A 24093-nucleotide genomic window follows, 5' to 3' on the forward strand; every position below is an offset into this window, starting at 1 on the left:
TTTCCTTTGGCCCCCTCTTTAAAAAGTGCCCATCACTGGTCTAGAGTGATTTTTAAAAGGAGTTTCTCTTTCTAACTCTTATTGCTAAGTTTTGATGGAAATGCTAATGATTTATGTGGGTTTATTTTGTACCCTCCCACCAACTTTGCTAAAGTTCTTAATTATTTCCACTAGCCCTTTAGTTGATTTTCTAGGATTCTCTAAGTATACCATCATATCCGCAAGGAGTGATACTTTAGTTTCCTCATTGCCTACTTTCATTCCTTCAATTTCTTTTTCTTCTCTAATTGCTAAAGCTAGCATTTCTAATACAATATTAAATAATAGTGGTGATAATTAGCATCTCTGCTTCCCTCTTGATCTTATTGGGAAGGCTTCTAACAACCCCATTGCTGGTGATACTTGCTGATGGTTTTTATGCCATGTGAATGATGGGGAGGAAAGAAATAAATACATACTTGGGGCACAGAAGGCCAAAGTTCTTTTGTTTCCCCTATGATAATGTAGGTGAGTATGATCAAAATGAGGGCCAAAGAGGCTCTTGGGAACAGTTTTGTGGTAATAACCCTGTGCCACCTGTGCTATACACATTGAATATCTAAGATCTCTTAGTGAGAGACTTATGAAGAACAGATTGTCCATGTATGTATCTATAAAGGGGTTTGGAACAATTAATATGTATTTTTTGAGTAATGGGAAAGTTCCTTAGGAAAGCTGCTAAGAAAACCAAAGAAATTTTTTTCTAGTGTAAGAAAAACACTTTGCACTTTTTCAGTGGAAACAAAGTAGTTGCCCATAACTAGAGAGTGGGCAAACAAATTGTGGTATATCAATGTAACACAATCTGACTTCTGTGTAAGAAATAATGAATGGAGAGAATACTGAGAAACATAGAAATATCTATATGAACTGATGCAAAGTGAAAGAAGCCAAGCCAAGAAAATTATATACACAGTGACTGCAACAATGTAAATGGAAAGAACAATGATAATCAAAAGCAAATGTAAATTTATAAAGAAGAGGATAGCCTCAAAGATGTAATGGGAAGAAACCTCCTCTTTCTTTATAGAGACAATGATTCCACAGATGTGGGATTTTTTTATATATGTCAGATTCTTTCCATGTAGTGATCAGTTTTTTTTTTAATTCTTCATATTTCCTTTAAAAAAAACTTCGTCTCTGGGATGGGTGAAGGGGGAGAGGGAAGATACAGGGGAAATGTAAGCAATGTAAAAATAAAAGATATTGATGAAAGGGCATTTGCAAAGAAAAACATTTTTCTAAGGGTAAGGCATAGATTTTCAAACAGTTTTGGAATGATTTGAAAATCTTTTAAACTAATAATTCCACTTGAATATGTGCAATTCTATTTCAGTTTATAGTAAGAGTAGAAGCCCTATTATTTTTGGCAGCTGTCTTGTATACATAGATAAACACTGGATTGAGCTTTAGACACTAATTACTTAGAGTTTTCTAATAAAAATTATTTCAAACAAATGAGTTATAATTTAGAGTGCTATCTTATGCTTCAAAAGTACAAGTTTTAACTTGGAGGCAGAAAAGGTTTGGAATCTCAGGAGGAATAATTTTTATTAATAAGTGGTAATAGCACAAAAAGGAATAGCACTTCCAGACTTAAAACTGTAGCACAGATCAGTAAACATCAGAACTATTTGGTACTGGTTAAAAATAGTCATAGATTAATGGAACTGACTAGAAAGAATCAGAAACAACTGCATTTAATAACCCTGTGTTTAATAGGCTCAAGAACATAAATCACTCTAAGAAGAGCTTGTTATTTGAAAAGAACTGTTAAAGAAAATGAGGAAGCAATTTGGCAGAACTAAGTTTAGACCAACATCTTACACTATACAGTATATCACAGTAAGTTCAAAATAGATACATAATATAAAATTTAAATATCACTATTAGATGAGAAGAGAATTAACACAAGTACCTTTAAAAAATCTACAGTTAGGAGAAAGCTCTAAACCAAACCTAGGGAGAAAGACAATTATTTTAAAAATGGTTACATGAAAATAAGAATTTTTACATGGAAAATTAAAGTAATGAGGTCTTTTTTGGAATCTTCTGGTCTCTCAGGGTCCCAACTCCATTGCCCCTTCTATGCTAACATGGATTAATAGCCATGAGTTGTGATTGACTCTTTCAGAGGAGGTTGGGCTGCAGAGAGAAATGGGAACTTCTCAGAACCTGGCTCACTATACAGGCTGAAGAGGTTGAAAGCATAGAGGGAGAATTCTAGCATCTTCTTAGAATTGCAGTTGATCATTACAGGGAGGCCTATTCCCTAGGCAACTTTTTTAAAGTCATATATCCTGAAATAATAAAGCAGCAAAGTAAATCAGCAAAACAGGCCTGTTTTGTACATGGTGTTCTCATTTTTGTTATACAATATGTATAAATGGAATTAGCTCATCCTCATTCATTATTAGACTCTAGCCATCAGAAATAATGTCACCCCACCCCACTTAGAATTAAGTGGGGTGGGGAAGATTAGTTACCCACATGTGACAATAAGTAACAAATCAAGAACAAGGGACTGCCCTTTGGGTAGTCCAAAACAGTGTTGAGGCTGCCATTTGTCCACTTGAAATTGAAGGTGGATGCAGGAAGTGACGAAAGATGGTATCTTTTAAATATGATGGTAACTTCCTATGGAGGAGTTGGCGCTTTGATCTTGGTGTTGAAGGATCTCTGCTGAGACCTCAGATGGCTTCCCTCTGAATTGTCACGTGGGTAAGTTAGGCTGACTTCCTTTCTCCTCCCTTGGCGTTTCTGGAGGCTTTACCCTCAGTGAGGCCTCTCTTGCCTCTCTAATTTTAAAAGACCTTGTGGCTAGTAGCCTTATTTAATTAACCTCTGTGCTCCTTTGCTGGGACCTCTAAATTCTTATCTGGTCCAGACCTCTGGTCCAGGCCAGAGTTTCTCTTTCTCAATTTCCCTACCTTCAACCTTCCTAATTGTAAATAAACTTCCATAAAAGTCATCCTGACTTGGGTCTATTATAATTTGAAATCGAGTTAATCCAATTTCTGGCAACCATACCTTAAATATCTAGTTTCCCCTCTTACAAATAAGAGCAAAATCACAGAAGAGAAATGAGCAAATCTTTGGCCATGTATGTGAGTTGATATGATGGCCATCATAAAATCCAGGTGTATAAATAGCTAAAATCAACTGTAGGAAGACATTAAAGGCAGGACAAACACAAGTAAGATCATAGGATCATAGATTTATCCAACTCTCTCATTTTACAGATAAGGAAATTAAGACCTGGAGATGGCAGCTGAAAGGTTTAGAGCTTTCTAGTCCAACTCCTTTATTCTACAGAGAAAAAAATTATGACCTGGAGATGATGAGTGCCTTGTTTAAGGTCATAAAAGTAGTAGGAATTAGAGGTAGAATTTGAATCCACATCCTCTAAATCTAGAACCAATGTTCTTTTCACTGTACCACATTTACTGTCCTACTGTGCTATAACTGCAGAATTTAGATACTCAGGTGTATCAGCATCCCAAGATAATCCAAAGATCCAAAACTAAGCAAAGACTGACTTTATGAACAAAATCAGGAAGGCTAACTGTAGGAGCTTGATGAGAAATAGAGGAGGGAGGGAGAAAACAAAGAAGAGAAGAACAGAGACAGAAGTAAATAGAGAGAGCTAGGTGGGAGCAGGCTAGACGGTGGACCACTGCCCAGAGAATTTTAAACACTGAAGATGGTGAGATAATGCTAGTTTTTCTAATAGTACCTGGTAGGTACTTAATAACAAGCATCTTTCCTTCCTAATCTCCCCATTCATGGCACTGCTATTTTTTCTGTCTCTGTTTTGTTTGTTCTTCCCTGACCCTCTAGAGATTTGGATGTGACATGATCTTGTTAGCCTCAATATTGCAAAACCAGAAAGGAATTAGGAGACATCAGCTTTAGGGGGACATTTCTGCATAATCACCAGAGCTTTTTCTTGTGTTTGCCTGAATAAAGACCACACCCTTGCCCTGTCCCCATTGTCAAATAGAGACTCTGAGGAGTTAGACACATCCTCAGGGTCCTCATCAATCTCTGGCTATTACAACTGGAATAACAGAGTCCTAATGGAAAAGGTCTCTGGGTTTGGACCAGAATTCACTTCATTAAACATTTATCAAGTTTCTATTGTGTCCAAGGCACCTTAATGAGGGCTGGAGAAAGTGTCAGGGTGATCACTTCCAAATGGTGGAGGGAGTGAAGGTGGGAATACTGTATGACATAAAGTATGAATAATCAGTAACAACTTGAGGAATTGGGGGCAGTTAGGTAGCACGATGATTAGAGTTCCAGGCATGGAGTCAAGAGAACCTGGGCTCAAATCTAGTTTCAGACACTTGCTAGCTGTGTGATTCTAAGCAAGACACTTAATTCCTATGCCTAGCCCTTGCTGCTCTTCTGACTTAGAACTTATTCTAAGACAGAAGGTAAGATTTAAAAACAACAACAACAAGAAAAACAATTCAGGAGATCAAGGATTACAGAGAAGGTGGTATCTTCAGAGGACCTGAGGCTTGATCCTGGGTATGTTACTACCTGTGTCACCTTGGATGAATTGCATAACTGTTCTTCCTTTCTATTGCCTCCTCTGTAAGATGAGGAAGTTGGACCAGATGGCCTTCCAGCTCTAATAATCTCTGATCCTTTGGATTTCATCATCTGTGAAATAGCATGGGGGGATTTTGTAGCTCTCTGCCTTGCGGTTCTATTTCAAATTCCATCTTGTACCTCTCAGTTCAGTTCTGTGACATCAAGTTGAACAATTCTGAGAGTTCAGCTGAAAGTATAACATTGCCACTCCTCCTGACTCCTGGTTTTTTTTCCTTAAGCAGGTTCCTTATCATGTAGGAGACAGCAAGCTAATCACCTGGATCTCTCTTAGAGCCAAGGCTACAGAATGATCAATTTGGGAACAACAAAGCCTTTTGATGGCTTCACTGTTTGTTTATTGGCAACTCCATGTGGGCAAGGGATTCCATCACTCAGGACCCAGGCTTCTTTTGGGTTGTAGAGCAAGCCATGGTATAGAGCTGACTCATAGGGGAGTCTCAAATTGGACTCTTGGATCTTATTTGGCATAGATTACTAAATGTTCTCTCCTCTACCTAGTGGAACCCCTCCACTCCCTCCTTTCAAAGTTCAGCTAAAGGTACTACCTCCTACACTTAGATTTCCCTGATCTCTCTCAAATATTAGTGTAGAACCCCCATAACTGTTTATTTACTCTGTGTATAGGATTTTCAATCAATAAACATTTATTAAGCATCTTGGATGTTCCAAGCTCTGTGCTAGGTGCTGAAAATATAAAGAAAAGAAATATATAAAGGGAAGGAAAAAATGAAACAATGCCTACCCTCAAGGGGTTTATATTCTTTGGAAGGATTCTATATCTATCTATATCTATATCTATATCTATATCTATATCTATATCTATATCTATATCTATATCTATATCTATATCTATACATATATATCTATACATATCTATATATACAGATAGATAGATAGATAGATAGATAGATCTATCCCAGACCTCAATTCTCAATCGTTTCCATGTGACTATTCTCATTGTAGGAAGAATGATGACTATTAAATCAAATAAACAGCTGAACATGTTCAGGAAATCTTCCTCCAGAAAGTTGGGCTTAAACTGAGTCTAGAAGGAAATGGAGAACTCTTTGCAGTAGAGGAAGAAAGGAGTACTTTCCAGGCATTGGGAACTGGAGTTCATGAGTCCGATGGTTTCAAACTCAAATAAAAATGGGAATTGCTAAAATTTAACATATAAGGATTCCTGCAGGAAACCATAGCTTAACATTATGTTTTATTGTATTTTCATTTATTTGTTAAATACTTACCAATAATTACATTTTAATCAGGGTATGGCCCATTCGTAGTGTTGTAGGTGCTTGTGGCCTGCAGGATCCAGCCCATTGTCTTCATTTGACAAATGAAAAACTCAGAGCAGGTGTAATGGAGCTACAATCCTCATCCAGCATCTCTGACTCCCAGTCTAGTGCTCTTTCCACTATACTGTATCTCTCACAGACTAACTAAAGAATAAGAGTATTAGGAGAATATTTGGAAAATGAAATCCTAAAATGGTATTTATGATGTTTCCAGAGTCTCAGCTTTTTCTTGGGTTTTTATTTAGCAGATTGACACAGCAGGATGGAATGAACACCAGCTCAGGAGTCTAAAGGCTGGGTTCAAATCCTCCCTCTGCCATTTACTACCTAATTGCCCTAGGGCAAAATGCTTGATCTCCCCTAGACCTTCATTTCCTCTTTTGTAGAATGAGGAGAATAGACTAAATAACCTTTGAGACCTCTTCTAGGTCATGAATTCATTTTTGCCAATGAGTGAACCTTTCCTAATTGGCCTGAATTTTCTCCTCTTATGCTTAGATTTTAGAATGTGAGGGCTTTGTGAAGTGGTCCTGTTTCAAAGACATTAAAAGTCCTGGGAAGTAAATGCAGAACTGTATGAAGATACTATAAAGTATAAGTAAGTCCATTATTATTATTATTCTTTTGCCATTTTTAGTGGTATCCAGCTGTTTGTGACCTCTTTTTGGAGTTTCTTGGCAAAGATACTGGAGTGGTTTGCCATTTCTTACTTTAGCTCATTTTACAGATGAGGAAACTGAGGCAAACAGTGAAGTGATTTGCCCAGCGTCACTTAGCTAGTGTCTAAGGTGAGATTTGAACTCAGATCATCCTGACTCCAAACCTGGTATTCTATCCACTCTACCACCTCGCTGCTCAGGTCCAGTATAGGGTTTGAGTTTGGGGACTTTTTCTTTTCTGAGGGTAGTGGTGATTGGGTGGAGGGGTGGAAACCCATAGGAGAACCCAGGAGGCTTCTCTAATTTGGTTGCAAGCCCTTTTAGTCCCCTCATGCTCCGAGTGATCGTATTATTTTCTATAAGAGTAGAAGAAATCATAGTAGAGTTAAAACAATTTTCTGTTAGATGCTGCTTGTAACCCTGTTCCTATAGCAACCAATATCATGAGCTGAGAGGCACCCTGTACTGAACTGTGGTGATCTAAAAAGAAAACATTTGCAACAGAATTATAGCAGTAGGTCAGATGGAATCTTATTTCCACGATTTCTAAAGAATTTAGCTATCACCACATCACCACCACCAAGGAAGAGACCGTTTACATATAGAATACTGGTGAGAATTCACACACACACACACACACACACACACACACACACACAAGCAAATACTTAAAAGGAAGGAAGAAAATCCACCATTTATTAAGGACCTACTACAGTGTCCTAAGTGTTTTGCCAATATTTGATATATCATTTGATTCTATAACAATCCTGGGATAAAGGTGCTTATTATCCCCAGATAACAGTACTGAGGCAGACTTGCTAGTAAATGCCTAAGGCTAAATTTGAATTCAGTTCTTCTTAACTCCAGACCCCAAGTTCCATTCACTTCACCACCTTGCTGCTTCTAAAAATTCCAGATACTCAAAACAACCCTTAGACAAAGACCTAAAACGTACTCTAGTGACCTATAATTTCTATTATTTTCTCTTGGGAGGTTTATACTTAAAGAGTAAAAAAGTGGGGCAGATGGTCACTTATTTCTCTATTATTTCAGCTTTATTTTCATTGCCTGAGCCATATTCTCAGGGCAAGCCAGGACATGGCTCAAGCTTATTCTTCTCTTAGTCCTCATATTCTTTGAGAAGTGCGTAGGTGTTGTAAAAAACCAAAAAACTGAAAAACAAAACAAAATAAAACCTCTTCAGTTTGCTCATCAGCTCCAACCTGGGGGCCCAGGAACTTTGCAACTCCCAAGGTATCCAGACACTTCTGAAAAATCCATCACTCTTGATTGCTGATCTGTGTTCAGGCAAGGAAAAGAAACAGAAAACAAAAGTAGCCAAAGGTTTGAGAATCAGGATCAGCCTCACTAGGCAGGATTTGTACTTTCTGCCATATGTAAGCAGTCGTGTTATCTACTATTTGGTTCTTAATAAATTAAAAAATTTTTATTATAATTGTTTTTATACACCCTTACTTTCTATCTTGGAATTGATATTCAGTGTAAGTTCCAAGGCAGAAAAGCAAAGAGCTTTAAGGGCTAGGTAATTGAGGTTAAAAGACTTGCCCAGGGTCACACAGCTAAGAAGTGTCTAAGGTTAGATCTAAACCCAGGACCTCCCATTTCTGGCCCTGGCTCTCAATATACTGAACCACCTACATTCTCCTTCCAATGGTTTGACATTGGTGTAAATCTTTAATAACCTCTTAAAAAAAAAGTACACCCAGTGTACTTTTAAGGTTAATTTACATTCTCCATCACTTTCTTAAGTCTAGACAATCAGCAAAACAATAAATCAAGCCATGGTCTGTTGCTTACTGATTTGTTTATTTATTTATTTCACTTTACTTACAGCACTTTTATTTTTGCTTTCACGAAGACGTGAGAGGCATTACAATTCTCAACTCTTAGGATGACTTACAGATTTTGAAATTCTATTCTTGTGTGAGAACATTAAGGCGACCTGCAAAAATCTTCTATAAATTAACTAGATGTGTAAATTTACAGGGTAAGAAGGGAAATTATTTTACCACTCAAGGTCCAGTAACTTAGCCCCAGGACATTGGAGAGGAAATAGTGACTTAAAGAAAAATAAAAAACAAAACCAACAACAAAAACTCATTCCTAAGGCTTAGATTCAAAAAGTATTCCCACTAGGATGGTGGCAAGATGTAACGCACATGTAATAAACTCTTGTCAGTCTTAGGAGAGAGATTCCACAAGTCAGCTCTTTTGGATGCTGTAAATATGACCTTTAGCTACATATCTGATGCTTTATGGAACCAAACCATACAGCTGTTGAGTGGCCACCAGCCAGATATTAAGTTGCCATAGCATCAGGTCTATTCTCTTAGAAATTATATATTCTACGTAGAAACTCTTAGTCTTAGCTGTGAAAATCAAGTGACCTTAACCCCAATAGGCCTTAAAATCAAAGATGTATACAAGGTATGTTAAAATGTACGCCAAAGTAGGGGGGCAGCCAGGTAGTTCACTGGATAGAGAGCCAGACCTAAAGATGGGAGGTTCTGTGTTCAAATCTGACCTCAGACACTTCCTAGCACTGTGACCCTGGGCAAGTCACTTAACCTTCATTGCCAAGGGCAACTTCGTGGCACAGAAGATATGGTGCCAAGCCTGACTGAGGCAAGAATACTCATCTTCCTGAGTTCAAACATAGCCTCAGACAAAACCCCAAAATCAGGTCAAATCTGAAAAACAACTAAGGTGTTGGAACCTTGTTGGTAGTAAGTAAGTAAGTAGCTTTGCCTTGGAACAAATACACAGTATTGATTCTAACATGAAAAGGAAGGTTTTTTTTTAAAAAAGTACATTAAAGAAACTGTTAACAGCAGGTCAAATCAATAATATAAAGTACTGGTATTTGTCCAATATCAGATACAAACCCCAAGGACATGTTTTATTTTTATTTTTATTTATTTTTTAAATTTTTATTTAGAATATTTTCCCATGGTTACATGATTCATGTTCTTTCTCTTTCCCCCACACCCTCCCTCCCCATAGCCGCTGCGCAATTCCACTGGGTTTTACATGTATTATTGATCAAGACCCATTTCCATATTATTGATAGTTGCACTAGGGTGATCGTTTAGCATCTACATCCCCAATAATATTCCCATTAACTCATGTGGTCAAGCAGTTGTTTTTCTTCTGTATTTCTACTTGCACAGTTCTTCCTCTTAATGTGGATAGCTTTCTTTCTCATAAATCCCTCAGAATTGTCCTGGATCCTTGAATTGCTGCTAGTAGAGAAGTCCATTATGTTTGATAGTACTAGAGTATATCAGTCTCTATATACAACGTTCTCCTGGTTCTGCCCCTTTCACTCTGCATCAATTCCTGGAGGTCATTCCAGTTCACATGGAATTCCTCCAGTTCACCATTCCTTTCAGCACAACAGTATTCCATCACCAGCAGACACCACAATTTGTTCAGCCATTCCCCAATTGAAGGACATACCCTCATTTTCCAATTTTTTGCTATCACAAAGAGCACGGCTATAAATATTTTTGTACAAGTCTTTTTTCTATGATCTCTTTGGGGGTATAAACTCAGCAGTGGTATGACTGGATCAAAGGGCAGGCAATCTTTTATAGCCCTTTGAGCATAGTTCCAAATTGCCATCCAGAATGGTTGGATCAATTCACAACTCCACCAGCAATGCATTAATTTTGCCACATCCCCTCCAACATTCACCACTTTCCTTTGCTGTCATGTTAGCTAATCTGCTAAGTGTGAGATGGTACCTCAGAGTTGTTTTGATTTGCATTTCTCTAATTATAAGAGATTTAGAACACTTTTTCATGTGTTTGTTGATAGTTTTGATTTCTTTATCTGAAAACTGCCTATTCATGTCCCTTGCCCATTTATAAATTGGGGAATGGCTTGATTTTTTGTAAAATTGATTTAGCTCCTTATATATTTGAGTAATTAGACCTTTGTCAGAGGTTTTTGTTATAAAGATTTTTTTCCCAATTTGTTGCATTGGTTTTGTTTGTACAAAAACCTTTTAGTTTAATTTAATCAAAATAATTTATATAACATTTTGTAATTTTTTCTAACTCTTGCTTGGTTTTAAAATCTATAGATTTGGGGTAAGTGGCCTCAGCAAGACAGTCTATGATAAACACAACGAGCCCTGCTTTGGGGACAAAAACCCACTATTTGACAAAAACTGCTGGAAAAATTGGAAAATAGTATGGGAGAGATTGGGTCTAGATCAACATCTCACACCCTATACCAAGATAAATTCAGAAAGGGTGAATGACCTGAATATAAAGAAGGAAACTATAAGTAAATTAAGTGAACACAGAATAGTATACTTCTTAAATCTCTGGGAAAGGAAAGATTTTAAAAGGCATGCTTTTTTTCCAAGAAGGTCAATTCTGGTTTCATGAGGTTAACTCAAGGCATATATTTGCCAGTACAAATTTTTGCTTTGTGAATTCTTGTTCAATAAATGCTATGCATCTGCTAGCAGTCCATTTAGAAGCACTGGCAATGGCAGCAGCTATATGGCATGGCAGAAGAGCGCTAGGCTCAGAATCAGGAAAACTCATACTCATGAATTCAAATTTGGCCTCAGAAACTTAGTAGTTGGGTAACCTTGGGCAAGTCACTTAATTCTATTTACCTGTTTCCTCATCTATAAAATGAGCTGGAGAAAGAAATCCCCAAATTAACATGTAATTTGGAAAAAATAAAAAAAATCAATTAAAACAGAAGCATTTGCAATAGACAATGGATTTGCTTGCTGAGTCACATCTGCTGGAAGGTGGAGAGAGAAGCCATAATAAAGCCACCAATCCAAAGAGAATATTTACATTTAAGGGGAGCAGTGGCATTAATTTTCTTTGTGCTAGGTGTCAGGGCTGTGCTTTCTCTCTGCATTCTGTCAGCAATACCAAGATACAAGATAGTATCGCTACATAATCCTATGTTGGCATATTGGATATCAACATCATACTTTGTGATAGAATTGAAATTGAAAGTGGTCTCATGAATGCCATAGGATTCTGGAACCAGGAAGGATAGCTAGTAGAAGCCCTTTGGACACCTGCACCTCTCCTTGGGGCAGTGATCTTCCTCTGGCCATCAGGAAGTTCATAGTTTTTCTCCAGGAGGAAGACGAAGCAGCAGAGGCCATATCCTGCTCACAGTCCAGGCAACGAGACACAGCTTTTTATTGACATCACAAACAATTTCCCTTTCAACTGTGGTAGTGAGACTGTGCCCTCTTCCTCTCACTATCTTCATGAGGTAGTCTGCCAGGTTGTGGCCAGGATATTCTAGACAAAGAATAGGATGGGGAAGGGCATAATCTTTATAGATGGGCACAGCGTGGCTGACACCATCACCAGGGTCCATAATAATACCAGTGGTATGACCAGAGACATACAGAGACAACACAACCTGAATAGCTGCATACCTGGCTGGAGTGCTGAAAGTCTCAAATATGATCTGTGTCATCTTTTCTCTGTTGACCTTATGGGAGCATCTGTAAGCAGAAAAAAGTGTTGCTCAGGGAGCTCATTGTAGAAGATATGGTGTGAGATTTTCTCTATATCACCCCCGTTGGTAACAATGCCATGTTTAATGGAATATATTTCAGTCAAGATAGCTCTCTTACTCTGGGTCTCATCACCAACATAACTATTCATCTGCTCCATTCTCACCATGACACCCTGATTTACTGGGCATCCAACAATGGAGAGGAATATAGCTGGAGGAATGTCATCCCCAGCAGAGCCATTGTTGATGACAAGAAGAGCAATTTCTTCCATTTTTGTTTAATTTGAGGCTGTACCTGATCCTAGTCAAAAGAAAATGGAACTCGAGGAAAAGAGAGGTCCAGAAAAGGGGGGAATGTCTAAAATAGCCTACAAATGCCTCTGACTACAACTTTTAAGTGAAATAGCTTGCCGATCTCTAAGGCATACATGTTCACACTGAAAATTCAACAATCTTCTCTGCAGTGGGTTCAATCTGGCTCCAGTACAATCCTTAATTTAAGGGTGAGGATTGAAGGGAGACATTCAAACTAGAGAGGGCAGAACTGGGAATGACTAGACTAGCCTAGGCTGGGGACATAAGGTTAAAATGGAGAGGGGTGTTATTTATAACACTCCCAAATATCTTGATACTCAGGCTTTGATAATCAAAAGTACATGTGAGAAATAAAATGATTTTCAGAGCTGCAGCCAGTACTATAGACAAAATTGTCAACTAGGCAAAGTTTTTATTTGGTGCCTTCCCACCTTCCTTTTGTGAATCCTTGCTTCTATATATATTTTCACAAAATTCACAATTTAAAATTTTGTTTGAGAAAAATTTCAGGAAAAGAAGTTTGTTAACTCTTTGAATCCAGAAAATGAACTATTTGGAGAAATATGCCTACAGAAACCTACACTGCATCAGAAGATCCAGAATGAACTTTGGGGTACAACTGATTGAACTGAAGGGGGTTGAACACAGTTATTCTGAATGTACACTCTTATGCCAAAGGAGTTTGCTCCCTAATTGACTTTTTGTCAATGCACCTAGCAAACATTGGTTTTGCTTTCTCTCTCTTCTATTTCCCTCTTATCTTTAACTACTGTAGTTTCCTCTTAGAAGGTTCAATATTGTATGCACCTGTAGTTAGAAGATTTTTAGGGATACAAGATGATTATGTCAAATGATCCACTGGGGAGACTAGTCTTCCAAAGGATCACAGTGGGGATTGTGAAGATGGGATTAATTCTCCCCTAGCCCACTTTTAGATTTAATCACCAGAAGCCTATACACCTCATTTGTCCTTAAGATTGGGGAGGTCTGTGACCTACATGTGCTATAGTAGGTGACAAATCAAAACCCACTGACTGCCCCCTGGGCAGTCCTAAGCAAAGCTAAAGCTGCAACTGGTTCATGTAAAGTGGAAGGAAGGCACAGGAAGTGATGAAAGGAATGGTCTTTAAAAGTGGGAAAAACTTCCTGTGGCGGTTCTTCTGCCTTCGAACTTGGCCTTAAAGGAACTCTGGTTTGGGACCTTGGACTGCTCTTGAATTTTCCTCTAGGACTACCACTTGGGTGAGTGAAAAGGCTGACTCATTTTTCTGGCTTTTCTGGAGGTACTAGCCTCCAGAGAGGCCCCTTGTCTTGGAGGAGGACTTGTGCCTAGAAACCTTGTTTAATTTACCTCTGGGCCCCTCTTTGTTGGGGCCTCTGAAGCTCTGCCTGGTTCCGACCTGGCCAGAGTAATTATCTACTTTCCCTTTCTCATTTCCTTACTTTCATTCTTTCTCCTTTTATAAATAAACAACCATAAAAAGTCATCCTGACTTGAGTAATATGTTTTTGGTGACCACATTTTTATACATTTAGTACAACCTTTAATTTTTAACACTTACACTTCACCTCCCACATCCCTCTTTCTTTTTTTTAAACATTTATTTATTTTTAATTTTTAAACATTTATTTATTTAGTTAATTTTGAATATTTTCCCATTGTTACATGGTTCATATTCTTTCCCTCCCTTTCTCTTTTCCCCCTCCCAGAGCCAACAAGCAAAATCAAAAACTATTTCCATATTATTAATATTTGCATTAGAGTGATCATTTAGAGTCTACATCCCCAATTATGTCCCCATCAAAACTATGTGATCAAGGAAATGTTTTTCTTCTGTGTTTCTACTCTCACAGCTCTTTCTCTGGACCACATCCCTCTTTCCTCAATATACCCTCTCTACTCCATGTATCCCAAGTTTCCTATCCAAGTCTGCTCTTTTTCTTGTCCCCTATACTCTGAAATCACCTCTTTTCATCTGGTACCAAACAAAATTCTCATTCAAAATGCTCTTAATTTGGCCAATGTGTGAACCAAGGATTGGATTTAAAGTAATTCACATTGAACACTAAAAGGAGAATTACTGATAGGCTGAATCCTCAGGGAAATATTTTAGTATTTTAAAAAAGATTTTGTTAACTCATATATATTTCTGGTGAAGTAGGTGGGAGAGAGAGTTAAGCTTCTTATCTAACAAGCATGTCACTTTGAGCCCAACATCTCCTTATCTTTAAGCATCCTTTAAATACTATAGTCACTTCATGATTAAAGAAATAGGAATTACTTAGCAACATGTAGCTACAAACCACTCAACATCCTTCCCCATCTTTGCAAATGGCTGCATTCAAGGAGAGAGCAAAAGCTGGTAGATGGTCCAAGGAATCTGGGATGTGTGAAGTCCCTGAATTCAGAGGGTCTCTAGTTTAGATGCTGCTAACATAATGATCTAATGACTTCATTGAGAAAGCAGAGAAGTGAAATATCTTTGAGGTTCTCTATTTTCTTTTCATGGGAATTTTGGACCATAGTCTATTACTTAAATTCAATAGGAAGTCAGCCTAAAAGAATGATGAGTGGGTCTTCTGGATGATAAAATTTTCCTGAGGAATAACCCTGGGGAGAGAAAAAAATTATTTTTAAAGCTTCAGCCAACTGAATAATATTTGAGGAAATTAGGTCTGCGCAAGAAAGGTTTGCTTGGCTTCTGGGAAAAGGATAACTTTTTAATGGAAGGCCAGTTTAAAAAATCTTTCTGGAAGAGAAGAGGCCAGGGTATCCAAAAGCCCAGTTTTACCAAATCATTCACCTTTGTGTGCAAGAAAAAGAAATTCTTTGGGTCAATTTCTTTTTATTTTATGATATGACTAGGGGTTTTGAGGGGAGTTTCAAAGCAGATGGAATTGTTTTAGCAAGTCAAAGCTCCTATATAATTCAGTAAGAGATCATGTCTGTTCCTAGCCTGGTACTTCCAGTCAAGGTAAGAGAAAGAGAGCTAATTTTTAATAATAATAATACAAAATATATTGTTATATAATTTTAATATACATAGATATAATTAACATAGACTGATAAAATATTGGCATATGATATATAAACATTATAATAATAATGATCATTATTATTTTTTAAGGAAAAGAACCAAAATGCAAAAAATAAGAACTTCTTCCTTAGATGTTTCTTGATACCCTATGCCTTTTTTGTGTACATTTGTCTTCTTTGTTGTTTTTCAGTTGTTTTAGTCATATATGTTTCATGGTGATACCTTGTGGAGTTTTCTTAACAAATATATTGGAGTGGTTTTTTTTGTCATTTTGTTTTCCAGCCTATTTTTCACATAAGGAAACTGAGGTAAACAGGGTTAAATGACTTATCTAGGTCACACAACTATTAAGGGTTTGAGGCTGGATTTGATCTTACAAAAATGAGTCTTCCTGACTCTAAGCTTGTCTTATTTATATTTTCACCATTGCTGCACATGTCTTCTGTGTCCTACTTGACTATATGCTCTGAGAGACTTTTTAGCAATTGGTTCTTAACTTTTGTTCTTAACATTTTGCACACAGTAGGCACCTAATGAATAGTTGTTGAATTTTCTTAGAAGGTAGCTTCATAAGCTCATAGACTTATTGCTCTCAAGCTATTAGAGACTTTAGAAGATATCTAGCCCAATTCCCTCATTTTACAGATGAAATTATTTCAGGTCATATATCAGAAATAGGATTTGAACTCAGGACATCTAAGTCTAGAGCCAGGGCTCTTTTTGTGATACTAGAGTTTTTTAGTCTATTCCCTGGGTTTCAAGAGAGATGATCTGGGTTCTGGTCCTATCTCTGTCACCTTATAGCTGTAGGATCTTGGGCAAGTCTATTAACCTCAGTAGGCCTCAGTTTCCTCGTGTGTAAAATGAGAGAGTTAGGTTAGATCATCTCTTAGATCCCTTCCAAATTTGTATCTTTGATCCTCTGATCCTTCTCTTCAGGCAGGAATGGCCTGAATAGGAGCGTGTACCACACTACCCCAGGGATCTATGATTGTGTTGCTTGGAGCCATCCACCACAGATCACAGTAATCTATTGCTACGAAGAGTCAGAGGTGGTATTTGAACCCAGGTTTTCCTTGCTCCAGGTCCACTCACCCTCAGAGAAGAACTTATCTGGTTTAAAAGAATGTCCAGATAAAATAACACTTCTTCTCTGATCAGCTTAATCTAATATTTTGCTGCCTCTCCTTGTTTATCTCATTTGGGCTACATTTAATCCTTCTTTCTTCTTCTTGCTATACTTTCAAGAGAGATAGAGACCAGCTGGTCACCAGCCTTTGTGTCAGAGCCATGTTATTAGACATTGGCTCAGATGTCTCTTTTCCAAGCCAAATAATCTCAGTCCCCTTACCTTTCCCTGTGGATCTTGTTCTCGGACCCTTTAATCATCTCTGCAGCTCCCTTCTGAACCCTCTCCAAGCTTTCCACACCACTCTTTAGTCTGGGAGCCCAGAGCAGGGCCAAATGCTCTTTTAAGGGTCTGAGCCCAAAGGAAAATGACATCATAGTTCTTTCCTGTTAAACTTCCATTTATGAATCCCAGGATTCAGCTCACTTAAAAAATTATGGCATGATACTGACGACTTGCAATCATTCTCCATTCTGCTACTTTGTGTGACTCTGCTCTATCTTCACATAGTCTATCTTCCCCTCCATAGTGCAGGCAGGAAAGGGTGACAGGTTTTTCTCAGGACATCAATATCTTCATATTGGTTCCACTTTCTCCCACCTACAGTCTTTGAGTCATTCATTAGGGGGCCATCTTATTTTCTTTCTTGGTGAGGACCACTCCCCTTCCCAGGATCCTCTGGAGATATCCCTCTCTTGGAGCTATTTCTTTCCCTACCACTGTCCCTCGTACTTCCCATCTCTTTATCCATAACTCTAACTCATCCCAAGTGTCTTTTTCTAGCCACTTCCCTACTTCTTCCACTGGAATTCTTCCCAATAGTAGTGACCTGGGGGGAAATCGTGAGATTTCTGACTTTCCCACCCCCTGACTAATAGGGTGGTGTCCTGTGGTCCTTACCCCAAGGAGAGTATCTTGTGTCTAGAGGTGTGAAGTCTCATCTTCTCCCAACCCTCTTACTCCCAGACTTCCTGTCACTTCCATCACAATTAAAATAGACCCAAGTAACAAAATTCCTAGTTATAGCTCTGCTTCCATATCTGTGAAGTTTATTTTACTTTCCTACATGAGCTATTTTAAAAATCAGATATCATTTTTATCCCTTGTATGATCTTCTAACTTTAATCAATAATATATTATGACACTATAATAGGTAATAGTGATATGAAGATCCAGAAAAATAAAAGAAAAAAGGAAGGAGGGAGGGAAGAAAATAAAAGAAAGAAAAAGGAAGAAAGAAAGAGAGAGAGAAAGAGAGAGAAGGAAAGAGAGAAAGAAAGAAAGAAAGAAAGAAAGAAAGAAAGAAAGAAAGAAAGAGAGAGAGAAAGAAAGAAAGAAAAAGAAAGAGAGAGAGGGAGTGAGGAAGAGAATAAAACAAGAGAAAGAAAGTCTTTGACTTACCTTCAAGGCACTTATGGTCTCCCAAATGACCTTTCTTGGGAACCATCCTCCCAATATGTAGTCATCTGCAAAACTTAATGAAAGAATAAGAAAGTGTTTTGGTTTGTTTGTTTGTTTGTTTGCTTCAGACACAGTGCTAAGCCTTAAGGATACAAATCTTTTTAAAAGTGATAGTTATTGATTTTTAAAATTCTATCATTGGAATTAACTGTTAAATAACAATAAATTAAAATGTTAAATAATATTAGATTGAGATGTGTCTCTGGAGGACCTCAAGAGCATCCTATAGCATTTCTTTTCTGTTATAAGTATTAGAAGGTGGGGAAAAAAGGGGGAGATACCTTTGTTTAGTGAGTTGTGACAATTGTACCTTTTGGATTGTCATGATTGACTAAACAAAGGTATCTCCCCCCTTTCCTTTCCCCCACCTTTTAATACTTATAACATAAAAATGATAACAAGAGACTTAGGGATCATCAAACCTAACCAGTCCATTTCAAAGGATAGGAAACTAAAGCCTAGAAAAGGGAAATGATTAGTCCAAGACCATGTAGTTATTTAGTGGTAGAACTGAGAGTGGAATGCAGGTCTCCTTGTCCCCAAAGTTCAGGAATATTTCCATTTATATTCTGATCTTTTTGATATCTAATCCTTTTGATCTTGTTGATTTCCTTCCTACTCCCTACCTCTACCACTGAATTCCATTTCTTCCTTGTAGCTTTTTCAGCCAGTGGAGATCTATAAGGCAGTCTTTACACTGCCTATGAAAATGAGGTGAGAATGGAAATGTTCTCCATTTAAGAGCTACTTTATTGTTATTCAGTCATTACTGACTCTTCATGATCCCATTCGGAATTTTCTTTGCAAAGATGCTGGAATGGTTTGCCATTTCCTTCTCCAGCTCATTTTACAGATAAAGAAACTGAGACAAAAAGGGTTAAGTGACTTGCTGAGGGTCACATAGCTAGTAAGTATCTGAAGCCAATTTGAACTCACAAAGATGTCTTCCTGACTTCTGGCTCAGTACTCTACCCACTGCACCATCTAGCTGTCCAGGAAGAGGAGAGGAGGTGCGGTATAAGGGATAAAGAGCAGGTCTCAGAGCCAGAAGGAGCCAGGTTCAAGTTTCATCTTTGACTCATATTGGCTATATGACACAGAATAACCCACTCATTCTTTCAATGTCCAGGTGCCTCTAAGGCCATAAGTTACTGAACAGGTACTGACTGGCATTGCCAAAGGAAACCCTTCACTAAGAACTCCCTCTACTGATAAATTCTCTGGTGTAGTTAAGAAATAATAGGTGAAGGGAACTTCTGGTAAACTTTCTGTTGGGGGCCTCAGAATTTAAACTTGTACTTTTGCATGGAAATCTCATTACCTATTTAGATGATATATATCCAATGGCTTCCAAAGTTTGGATGTTAAAAAATGGAATTAAAGATTGATAAAATGTTTCAATATTTCAGAACTGAATAGATCAATTCTGATGGATTTTATGTCTGCTATTTTGACAATCCACATGGGGTTCCTTTTTCTTTCTTTGGCTATTCTTTTAGAGCTGCCTTATAGATTTATTATGGCGCTGACTGACAAGAGAATTTAACTGGCTGCCTGAGCCTAAAGCTTGTTTACCTCCAAGCAAAGACACCAATATTTTGATGCCTAAGCAAAGTGCTCAAACTTGGGTTGGACTTATTCATAAATCCAAAGTCCTCAGCCTTCACTTGAATTCTTTTTGTTGTTGTTCATTTATTTATTTATTTTAGAATATTTTTCTATGATTACATGATTCATGTTCTTTCCCTCCTCTCCTCTCACCCCCCTCCTGTAGCCAAGGAGCAATTCCACTAGATTTTACATGTGTCACTGCTCAAGACCTATTTCCATATTATTAATATTTGCATTAGGGTGATCGTTTAGAGTCTATATCCCCAATCATATCCCCATCAAACCATGTGATCAAGCAGTTGTTTTTCTTCTGTGTGGGATTTTAATTGGGATTCAGTCTCAGAACTCACCTATGACTTGGTAGAGAAAGTCTAAGGATGGAGGCTTAATCAAATGACTTTCCCAGGGTAACATATGCCAGAGGAAGAATTTGAATCCAGATCTCCTGACTCTGATCCCAACACAATATCCATTCCACCAGATTTTATGAAAGATGGAGCCGAATTTTAGCTGGCAGACCAGATGTTCATTATTTAAGAGGCTTGGCTTCCCTCCAATAAAATGCAGAAGGCATCTGCCCTGCTTATCCCTCTCCTAAAGATAATAGAAGCAGTGAGAAGTGATTTGCAAAATAGCCAAAGAAATATTCAGTTTGCCCAGAGCTAAATCCTTTCTGTCTCCATAAAAATGAAGGAGTTGAGCTAGGTGTGATGTTCAGAGTCTTTTCAGTTCTGCAAGCCACCAATTCTATGAAATGCATCTCTGCCTGCAGCCTCAAATTTCAGCTTTTAGGCCTTGACACACAGTTCTCATTTGCCAGTGCTTGTAATTTGCTTATTGCTTTGCCCCTTGTCACTAATGCTGAGGGAAGTCAAATACTCAATCCCAAAGCAGGAGTAAAAAGGAAGCAATGATTCACTGGAATCTTTTAGGTTGGCCAGGAGATTTTCTACAGGTCTTTCCTAAAGGTCAAGCCTGAGGCAAAAGAGGCAAGCCAGTAAAGTGATCCTCATCAAAAAAAAAAGACAAAGTAGTAAAAGTAATGAGCTGTGGTCTTTAAAATCCCTTCAAGTTCCAAATCCCACATCACTCAGGTCTTTGGCCGCCATCTTCTTTCTTGAGTTAATTTCCAGAGAGCCCCATGCCTTGAAGCATTATTATGCGCCCCAGATAGAAAGAGGCAACAGGCCTGACATTCCATCAGTCTCTGATTTATGGTCCTTGGCTCATGGCAATGAGAAGAGAACTTTCATTTTGCTTAATTTATACCACGGATAATACTATGATGTTATAGACTCCCAGAATCAGAGATTTGGAGCAAGTCATACAGTCTAATTTGCCTCACTGTTCAGAGGAGGAAACTGAAGTCCAAAGAGGTATAGTCACTTTCTTGCTCAAATTCATAGAAATAGTAAATGATAAACAAAAATAGATATACCCCCCCCCAATAGTAATTTGAACTCAAGTCCCCGGCTATAGATCCAGGATTATTCTTCTCTCTTATCAGGTTGCTTCCCTAGGATGTATAGTTTAGGACAGTGGTAATCAAACTTTTGAGTTTTAGGACTCCTTTATACTATTAAAAATTGTTGAGGGCTTTTATTTATCTAAGTTATGTACACATATATTTATACATACACATGTAAACACATTTTATATTTTCTATATTTTCTATATTATAGAAATAGTTTCTATATTATATATATTTTCTATATTAAACTTAATGTATATATTTTATATTTTCTATATTAAATATATATTTTTCTATATTTTTCTATTTTCTATATTAAAATTAATGAAAATTAAACTTAAAATTTTTAAAAATCACTAGGGAGTTAGGTGGTGCAGTGATAGTGTTGGGTCTGAAGTCAGGAAGTTGTTGTTCAGTTGCCACACTTTGTGCCCCCACAGCATGCCAAACCTTTTATCCTCCACTGTCTCCCAAGTCTGTCCAATCTCATGTTTTTGCTTCACTGATAGTCTATCCATCTCATCCTGTGCCATCTCTGGCCTTCAATCTTCTCCTCTGGCCTTCAGTCTTTCCTAACTTCTGGGCCTTTTCCAATGAATTCTGTTTTCTCATTATGTGGCCAAAGTATTTAAGCTTCTTCAGCTTCAGTATTTGCTCTTCCAATGAGTAGTCTGAATTAATTTCTTTAAGTATTGACTGATTTGATCTCTTTGCTATCCAAGTCTTGCTGTCTTCTCCAGCACCACAATATGAACATGTTGATTCTAGAGAGCTCAACACAGCCAGACATTGTGATTGGAGAAACTTCTATGGACCTTTGTCAGCAAGAGGATCTCTCTGCATCTTAGTATACTGTCCAAATTTGCTATCGTTTTCCTTCCAAGGATCAAATGTCTTAATTTCATGGCTACTGTTGCCATCCATCTGCAGTGATCTTTGAGCCCCAGAATATAAAATCTGACATTGTTTCCATTTTTTCTCCCTTTGTTTGCCAGGAAGTGATGGGGCTAGTTGCCATGATCTTGGGTTGTTATTATTTTTTTGGGTTTTTTTTTAATGCTAAATTTCAAGTCAGCTTTTATACTCAGTTCTTTCACCCTCATCCAGAAGCTTCTTAATTATTTTTCAGTTTTTGTCATCAGAGTGGTATCATCTACATATCCAAGATTGTTGATATTTCTCCTAGCAACCTCAGTTTCATCTTTTGATTTGTCCAGGCTGGCATTTCAAATGACTAGAGTTCCAATCTGGCCTCAGACACTTACTGTATGACCTTGGGTAAATAACTTAATCTCTTTTTGTCCAGTTTTTCTCATCTGGAAGATGGAGAGAATAAAAACACTGACTTCCAAGGGTTCTTGGCGGAGTAGAGATCTTTTCATTCTTTTTATTTGAATCTCCAGTGCCTGTTACATCATAAATGCTTATTAATTGATGAATTGCTGCTTACTGCTTTTGTCTAATCAAGGTGCTATTCTTTTTGTGAAACTGTCATGGCAAAGGCTGCCTTGATTGAATGTTTCAACCCTTATGGTTCATTTTTTACACATCATTGGAGAGTTCTTGTAAGGTCAGGCAGAACAAACTGGTTTTCTTGCTTCTCATTCTCAAGTCTGCCTTTTCAAATTGGACTAACAAAAACAACAACATTGAGAGTGATGTGCAATTTCTGAGTCTGCAATAATTATTTTGGGGATTCTTTGTTCTCCCAAGTAACATTCTTGTCATGGGTGCATGTTGTTTAATTTTATGTCCTCTTGACAGCTCAGGAAATCAGACATTTCCAGAAGTAGCAGATTTTTTTCTAAGGAATGGGAGGACCGGCCCATTTTCCAAAGTTCCTCTCTAAGATCTGTCCAGCGTGTGACCTCTGGACAATCAACCACTTGAGTGGCATACAGTACAAGACCAGATAGACATTCCCAGTTTTTGTGCTCTCTCCACTATGCTATTTAGCTTGCCTAACTCCCATTTACCCTGAAAATATCTTGTTTGTATAGCTAGGTGGCAAAGTGGATAGAGTGTTGGTCAAGAAGACTCTTCTTCCAGAGTTCACATTTGGTCTCAAACACTTCATAGTTGTGTATCTCTGGGCAAGTCATTCAACTCTGTTTGCCTCAGTTTCCTCATACGTAAAATGAGCTAGAAAAGGAAATGGTAAACCACTCTAGTATCTTTGCCAAGAAAACTCAGATGGAGTCATGAAGAGTTGGGCACAACTGAAATGAGTGAACAAACAACCATATTTCGTTTATACAGAGTTGATGGCATATTATCTTCTCCATTTGAATGTGACCTCCTTCAGGACAAGGATAGTATTTTTTACTTTCTTTGAACCTCCATCATTTAGTACAGTACTTAGAACATAGTAAGCTTTTTTTTTTAATCTACATATCAGTTCTAAGACAGAAGAGCTTCAAGGGCTAGGCAATCAGAGTTAAGTGAATTGCCCAAGGTTATGCAGGCAGGAAATTTCTGAGCTCAGATCAGAACTCAGATCACCCTGACTCCAGGCCTGGCATTCTCTACTATGCTACCCAGCTGCTCCCATAGCAAAATCTTACTAAATATTTTCAGATTGTTAATTGACTCCCTCGCCTCAGTTTTCTCATCTGTCAAATAAGGGGGTTGAACTTGATGGCTTCTGAGATCTCTTCCTATTCTATAACTGGGATGGTAGGACTACAATTCTCCCCATCCCTGCTGCCTTCTTAAGAGTATTACATTTAAGTGCTAGTTTGGTACTGGTCTTGGTTTCAGGACCCAATGAACTGAATTTAGAAAATCTTTAAAAGGCCCAGATGCATGAATTTCCCTTTATAGTTATTAATTATGATTTGCAAAGACTAATTTGGTGGAAGTCAGGAGTCATTTCAAAAGGAGGCAGCTGCAAGCTGTCTTTAAAGTAGTAAAGATT

General features: G+C 37.8%; 1 pseudogene; it reads right to left on the bottom strand.

Annotated features, from left to right (window-relative positions):
• Positions 1–11398: 11398 nt before the first annotated feature.
• LOC123247428 lies at positions 11399–12414 on the bottom strand (annotated as a pseudogene).
• Positions 12415–24093: the final 11679 nt, after the last annotated feature.

Source organism: Gracilinanus agilis, chromosome 4 (genome assembly GCF_016433145.1).
Source record: "Gracilinanus agilis isolate LMUSP501 chromosome 4, AgileGrace, whole genome shotgun sequence".
Classification (NCBI taxonomy): domain Eukaryota; kingdom Metazoa; phylum Chordata; class Mammalia; order Didelphimorphia; family Didelphidae; genus Gracilinanus; species Gracilinanus agilis.